The sequence below is a fragment of the Phaethon aethereus genome, assembly GCF_964289735.1.
Source record: "Phaethon aethereus genome assembly, contig: HAP1_SCAFFOLD_396, whole genome shotgun sequence".
Taxonomy (NCBI): domain Eukaryota; kingdom Metazoa; phylum Chordata; class Aves; order Phaethontiformes; family Phaethontidae; genus Phaethon; species Phaethon aethereus.
In genome coordinates this window covers 58,139-66,347 of record NW_028114040.1, presented here as the reverse complement: position 1 = coordinate 66,347, position 8,209 = coordinate 58,139, and positions in this window count along the sequence as shown.

The following is an 8,209-nucleotide window of genomic DNA, read 5'->3' as shown; positions in this document are numbered from 1 at the left end:
CACATGCTTAAATATAATTAGCTCAGGACTGTAACAAAAAATGACCACCCCTGTTTTCAGATAGCTTCATGAAAGCATAAGAAGATTGTCATTGCCCACATCACGATTTGCCCAAGGCAGATCTTCCAGACCTTGCTCATTTGGCAGCAAATTCTTAAGAACGCAAAAGCACGAAAGTGTGTAACATTTCAAAGATATAACCCACGATAACTCAAGGGCTCCGTCCTAATCTGGCATATACAAAGCTTGAATCAACGACACGCATCCTTATGTTCACGTGTGCAGGGTACCTGCAGATCTCCTGGCGCAAGCCTGCCTCAAACATTTAGCCTCAGTTGAAGGAGCCAGAATTCCTCCCTTTATCAGCTGACACACCTGCCCGTAACTATCGGCTCTGGAATTTATTTCATTGTGCCCTCAGCTAAAGCTACTGAACTTAGCCCTTGTGTGCTCCCCAGTGGCACTGAGATTCAGGTCTTTATAGTCCTGACAACCTGCCAAGGGCGCAGAAAACTCTACACAAGCAGCTTCCACTAAGGAAGCCTTCAGCCTCTGCACTCACACCAGCCATCAGTGGCAGGGCAGGTATGACAAAACGCTTGGTACAGCACAAGAACGAGCAGTGACGACCACCGTGAAGAAGCCACAGCCAGACTGCACCCCTTTACACGCAGCTGCCACCATTAAAAGACAGAACGTTATTGGCTTTGAGATCAAACACAAGCAGGTGTAGATCAATCCACTCTTTGTCCTCACAGTTAATGGCAGACACAGAGGAAACTGGGCTCTCTTACGCACCCAGCAGCTCATTATCTGAGAACACAGCACTGGCAGCTACCGCGTGCAACAAGCAGATTCATCTGGTTGTACTGCAGAATCACAAAGGGCTTGATGTGTTTTCCTAGAGTATGACCTGCGCAGGGGCGTGGGGCCAACGGCTAGGATTCTAATAGCATTAGCTGGCTGGAAATTAGCTATGACAACGTGTCATCTATCTGAGGACTATACAGTGGAGGTGCTGGAAGCTGGCTCCTGAGAAATGCCTGCAGTGCACTTTTACCTGATCATGCCACATAGATGTGTCTCTCCGATACATCTTTGCAAGCATAAAGCTAAGAAATAAAATAAGGATTGTTATAGAAGGCTGGCGTTTTTTTTCTCTCTTGGGACACATTGAAAACACCTCTTCCTGTCTCTCCATGGTGTCAACTGATGTTCTTTCAAAGGAGTTCTCTCTGACAGAGACGTACAATTCTTATAAAAACAAACTCTGATATTAGAAGAATTTGTAGTAGTAACAACAATCAGAAAATTGACACCAGCTGAATATCTGGGGCAGGAGGAATCCTGAGGCTGAAGGAATCCGCTCAGTACTGTAGTTGTCTACTGGGGGAAAAACAAAGCAAAACCAAAAGCAAAACCAAAACCAAACATACAAAAACAACCCTCACAAACCGCCCAACAGATTTCTGCAAAGTATTTTGGCTCTGATGACTGGTGAGAAGTCAGGAGTCTGCAGAGAATTTAGCAAGCCAAATATTCTGTTCAGTTGGGCCATCAGCACACAAGAAGGAGTTCACTCGGTCGTTCACTAGGTCATAGCCTTCTGCTCAAGCAGAAACCATCTGCTTTTGCCTTGAGCGTGGAAGGAAGCTCAGGCAACTCCAACCCAGTCATAGCTGCCCGCAGAGGCAGAAGGAATAGCCAGAGTGCTCTCCCGCTGCCTCTAAGCACCACAACAGGGTGAGTAGGGAGTCCTAAGTGACTCGGTGACACTCAACTGAGGATGAACACTGGGTACATACAATCCTGAGAGGTGCAGACAGTACACTGCTTCATCAGACAAGAAATACAGAATACGTACTCAGTTTCTCTAGGACCTCCTCATCTGTCCTCTCGGATTTTGTCTCCTGCCCGTCTGTGCTTCTGGACGAAGTGCTTGAGCTTTCAGATTGCAGACTGCTGGCTTCTTTAGCTGGTGCCAGTGCAGGGGCAGGCTCAGTTACAGACTGTGTGTAGATCTGTGACAAGAAATGACTTTGTGTCAGAAAGGTGGCTTGCAGAGATGCCCCTGAGATCATATTGCAAATGCAAACGCTTAAGAAGATGCTGTCTGCCCCATCCAGGGCTCTTAAAAAGTTGGGTTTTGTTGTCCACATCTGAAACTGAATGGGCAAAAAGGAAAGGCTCGTTTTACACAAGTTCATGGCCATGATTAAAATTAATTTTAAATTTTAAATTTTAAATTTTCATTGCTTTTCTAAAAGATGACTGAAACAATGAATCTACTGTGCTGCAAGGACTCAGAACTAGACGTGTTCAGGGCCCCAGAGCCTTGCTCCTTGGTGCTCCTGTGTTTTCACAGGTAAAACAAGGACGCTTTAGTTGGTACGTAAGTGCTGAAGAGAAGCAGGGAGCATTTCTCTTTTCTCATCCTAACCCTTGATCTGACTTCTCCTGAGGATTTCAAGCTTTGGGGAGTGGCCATTAGGAACTGCGTTCCACTCCTTCAGAGACCTACCTTCTCTGCACAATGTCGAGCTGCAAAGGACGCTTCTCACCAAACTTCAGGCATGTACAAGAGAAGGGGATGGTCTAAGCTGTTCACTTAGCTACTTGGACAGGCTGTGCAGAGGGACAGGGACCTCCAGGGGACAGTTTCTCCTGCAAGTATCCTGCAAGGGTGTGAACTGCGTCTGATGACCGCTCTCTCCACTGACGACAGAGAGCCTACACAGACACTTTGCTCAAAGCTGCTCACTGCTACAGCAGGAGCATTAAAAGACACAACACTACCTCGTATCTGATACTCAGATAAATTCACGGTCCCTATCAGAATCACGGGAAACTCATGACTAAATGGGAAAGTTCAAATCCTATTGTCCTGGTGTCAGTGGCCTGGGTGGAGCACTGTCATGGTAGGATCCCAGCCCGCAGAGTCTTCACCAGCAAGTGCTGCCTGATCGGAAACATGCAGCTCTGAATTCCCCCAAATACAGCACTAGCCAAAGCTGGGACTTACTGATGTTGTACGTTCAGGCCAGGGTGCGATAAGCCAGGGTGCAGGTTCATTGCCACCTTCCTCTTCTTCATCACCTTCATCCTCTTCCTCAGAAACAGGCGGAGCTGGCAGGGGTTCACATGCTGGTTTTGTGCTCTGTGGACACACAGGAGCATGAGCGACAGTCACCACTTTGGCACTTGGGAGCTTTGATAATTACACACAACTTGGGCCTGCTCAGACATCATCAGGAACCAATCTGGACCTGCCTGTAGTCCTACAGGCCCCAGTGCTAAGTTACAGGTGGCACAACACCATTGAAAGGTTACAAATGACCCTGCTGTTTTGTTAAGCTGTCTTGGCATTTTTCATTCTTGCTGAAAACAACTAAACCATGGCCATGCTTAGCCAAAGTCTAATCTCACAAAATGCCATGCTTGGATATATCGCTACAAGTCACATCCAGGTGCTGGTTAATTGCTTTGGCATTTTATCTACAGAAATGGTAACAGTTAATTACGCTAACAAGTGTCTACTGGCTACGTTAATTAACACCCTTCAAAGGGCAAAGCCCGCTTCGTTGTCTTGCTGGGAATCCGCTTTTGGAGAGATGGCTATTTGTTTCTTTCCTATTTTACCCATGGGCTAATCATATTGCCTGTTTCCACCGTGCTCAACTTCCCTGTCTAGCATCTGTTTAAAAGTGCTTAAACAGAAAGTTAGAAAACAGCCAGTGATCCCTTTGCTGCTGCTGCAAAGACTCTACAGTTGACTTTCTGTCAGCCTACAAGGCTGGCACTTGGTCACAAAAGGCAAACCTCACAGCTTGCTCCACCATTCCTAAATGCTATGAAAGCGAAAGCTTACGTTCACACTCACCGAAGGACGGGCTTGGACGTATCCACGGGCGATTTTACCTGCAATGTGCAAAGGACAGTTAATCAGATGCTGTTATGAAACTGCCTGTTGTGGGGAAACCCACGGAACAAGGAAACCCAAAGAGATACACAGCATCCCTCCAGCAGCAACAGCTATTTTACATAGCAAGCAGGATAACAGCACAATATACGAGGTGACTCTTAGTCTACTCTTTCTTGTGTCTATTTTTTGCCCTGTTTGCCCAGTAAATGAAACAAGTAGAAACTTGGTCAAGAAAATGCAAGTTGCCCAAAGGTTCTGTTCCCCCCATAAAACTTCCCAAAACCCCCCTTAGCCATGGCAGTGCCAGTCTGACATAGCACAGTTACAGCTCCTGAGTTCAGGAGCGTACACGAACTGTTTTGAATTTTGCATTTCAGCACAAAAGTAACTGCATTTTTAGCAAACATTAAGTGTCAGGTTAGACAGTCATTATGGAGGTTAAAAGAAAAAGAGACGCTTTCCCTCAAAAGAAAAGAAACGTTAGCAAATTCTGGAGATTAACTTCACAGCTTCTAGGACTTCTGAGAAGCTCTCCCAGTCTGCACTTTAGAAGTTGCACTGGTTGAACCAGCAAACTGAGGAGATTGCAGACTCCACTGCCACAGACTATCATGCGTGGGGGACTGAACCACTGCTGGTTAAACCCCAAATGCTGTCCACACCCTGTGGGATGCAGACACCCCCTTATTAGCTGAAGCTGTTGACAGGAGCTTTACCAAGGTAATGGTGTCTTAATGGCATTTTTGTTTAAACACCAACTCAGTTATGAAGGAGCAGCCAAAGAACACATCGAAAGAGAAGCCAGCTGGGAGTAAAAACCTCCACTTACTTGCTAGATGTGTCACCAGCCAGGGCCTGTCTGGCAAATAAACTAGAGAAAAAGCCAAAGAAAAGAAACCACGAACTGCAGCACAGACTTGCTCTCTCATTTTTGCAACAGAGCGCCACAACTTTGCAGGCTCTAGGCAACCAGGAGGAAAAAGGACATCCCCATCACATCTGCAGGCTCTTGGGCGGGAATGCCTACACCATGGGGGTCTTCCTGGAGTGAGCCTGCTATGGAGATCGCTCGGGACACTTATGCCTGCCTTCTCGTCCTCTGTGACACCGTGCCTCTTACATCACAATGGCAGCCGTTCTGGGTTGGTTTGGGAGTTTATGCACAGCAACCTCGTCCTCTGCATGGGGTTTGCGTGGCAAGGTTGTGGTGTGCAGGGGTGGCTTCTCTGAGAAGCTGCTAGAAGCTTCCCCTGTGTCCGATGGAGCCCGTGCCCGCTGGCTCCAAGACGGACCCGCTGCTGGCCAAGGCCCCGGCAGTCAGCGACGGGGGCAGCGCCTCTGGGATAACGTATTTCAGAAGGGGAAAGCCGGCACACGGCATTTGAAGCCGGAGAGAGGAGTGAGAACGTGTGAAAACAGCTCTGCAGACACCAAGGTCAGTGCAGAAGGAGGAGGGGCAGGAGGGGCTCCAGGCGCCGGAGCAGAGGTTCCCCTGCAGCTCCTGGTGAAGACCACAGTGAGGCCGGCTGTGCCCCTGCAGCCCACGGAGCTCCATGCTGGAGCAGATCTCCACCTGCGGCCGAAGGAAGACCCCACCCTGGGGCAGGGGGATGCCTGAAGGAGGCTGTGACCCCGTGGGAGGCCCACGCTGGAGCAGGCTCCTGGCATGACCTGCAGAAAAGTAATTGGTAGCAAAGCTGAGCCCATGTGGTAGTGAACACCACCTCCCTGTGCCTTGTACCTGGGCCGCTCCACATTTCCTGTGATGGCCACACGGTTTTTACCCTGCCTCCCCAGAACAAGGACAGTCCTTTCTGGACACCTCAATCCTGGGCAGAAAGCCCAGAGACTTCCTTTAATGACAGAAATCCAAAGAGCTACAATAAGCTTTTTAAATCAAGCACAGACAATAAAAAGCAAACAAACCCACCAAAGATGACGGGTAAACCTCTGAGGCACTACTGAGGATGAAAAGGTCTTCTGATAAGCCCACTGCCCCTCACAAAACAGACAAGTGGCTTAAACAGATGCCTGCAAAGAAACTGCAGATGGAAGAGAACCATGACACCTCAAGTACAAGCCACCAACGTGGAAATGGCAGCACGGACCTTTCTGCTGCTCCTCCTACGAGCTCTTTGCCAGCCATGTGAAGATGCAAAATCAAGGATGATCGAATCAGATCTGAAAAGCAACTGCCCCCCCCAAAGCCAAAATGATCAAGAAATCTCTTTGAAATAGGGATTCACAACCACTGTCATGAACGATGAACCGTGCCCTAAGCACACGCTGTGCCTTGAATTAGGACCTAAGGACTGCATTAGGTCACCACCACGAGCAGATGTTCAAGCCCCAAACCTCCAGAACTCACAGACAAACAGAATCACAGAATCACAGAATCACTAGGTTGGAAAGGACCTTTAAGATCATCAAGTCCAACCAATAATCCAGCGCCACCATGTCCCCTAAACCATGTCCTGAAGCGCCACATCCACACGTTTTTTGAACACTTCCAGAGATGGCGACTCCACCACCTCCCTGGGCAGCCTGTTCCAATGCCTGACCACCCTCTCAGTGAAGAAATTTTTCCTAATATCCAATCTAAACCTCCCCTGGCACAACTTGAGGCCATTTCCTCTTGTCCTATCACTAGTTACTTGGGAGAAGAGACCAACACCCTTGTCGCCACAACCCCCTTTCAGGTAGTTGTAGAGAGCGATAAGGTCTCCTCTCAGCCTCCTCTTCTCCAGACTAAACAACCCCAGTTCCCTCAGCCGCTCCTCATAAGACTTGTGCTCCAGACCCCTCACCAGCTTCGTTGCCCTTCTCTGGCACGCTCCAGCACCTCAACATCCTTCTTGTAGTGAGGGGCCCAAAACTGAACACAGGATTCAAGATGCGGCCTCACCAGTGCCGAGTACAGGGGCACAATCACTTCCCTACTCCTGCTGGCCACACTATTCCTGATACAGGCCAGGACGCTGTTGGCCTTCTTGGCCACCTGGGCACACTGCTGGCTCATGTGCAGCCGGCTGTCAGCCAGCACCCCCAGGTCCCTTTCTGCCGGGCTGCTCTCCAGCCACTCCTCCCCAAGCCTGTAGCGTTGCATGGGGTTGTTGTGGCCAAAGTGCAGGACCCTGCACTTGGCCTTATTAAACCTCACACAGTTGGCCTCTGCCCATAGATCCAGCCTGTCCAGATCCCTCTGCAGAGCCCTCCTACCCTCCAGCAGATCAACACTCCCACTCAACTTGGTGTCATCTGCAAACTTACTGAGGGAGCACTCAATTCCCTCATCCAGATCATCAATAAAGATATTGAATAAGACCGGCCCCAGAACCGAGCCCTGGGGAACACCGCTTGTGACTGGCCGCCAGCCGGATTTAACGCCGTTCACCACAACTCTCTGGGCTCGGCCATCCAGCCAGTTAACCTCCACCATTTTTTCAGCAATGTTTCAAGTCACGCGATACTCAGGCCAGGATTTTACAAACTGTCACTAAACTTAACGATAGTCACCTCTTTGCAGGTTTCTGACTCAAAAGCAAAAGCCAAAAAGCCAGGTACCCTTGGGGAAACCCTTGTCCTTCCGTGTGGCTGGTGCCTTCCCATGCCTCTTCCTCAAGGCAGGAGAAATGACCGTGAGTGTGGAAGTCCACACAAATTCAGAAGCACACTTAATCCTCTGGTCGTCATTACCTGTGGGCCAGAAGTCCTCTCACCCCTCCCCAGAAGTGCCCGTTAGTCCTCTGGAAGTCATTCTCCAAGAACTGCAACTCCTCCACGCCTGCCTACCTACGACTCACCAGAAATGAGTCGGACCACACCAGCAGTGAAACTGCCCAACCTGCTGTAGACATATTACACCAGAAAAGATGTTTACAAGACAGAAAACAACACAACCCACCAGAGCACCCAAAAATCAACCAGAAGAAACATCGTACGCAAACCACAGGTGCCTGTCTAACCACTATAAAGACACACGAGCTAAAAAAGGACTCTCCACAAAAAAAGGCTACACAGAACACAACCAAGGTAGAAATAACCTAACCCCAGGAACCCAGGGCAACAAATGCACATTCTGTCCATAACAGTAACATGCTTTAATCCCACCTCGCTTAAACTCTGGCACCCCGAAACCCTGCCACCCCATAACCCTAGCAAACGGTAGCCCTAGCATCCCCTAATCCTTGCACATTGTAGCTCTAGGATGTCAAAACCCTGAACACAAACTCCCTGGAAATCTCTGCCAGGGCCTTCAGGTGGCCCCGGATTTCAGACATCACAACT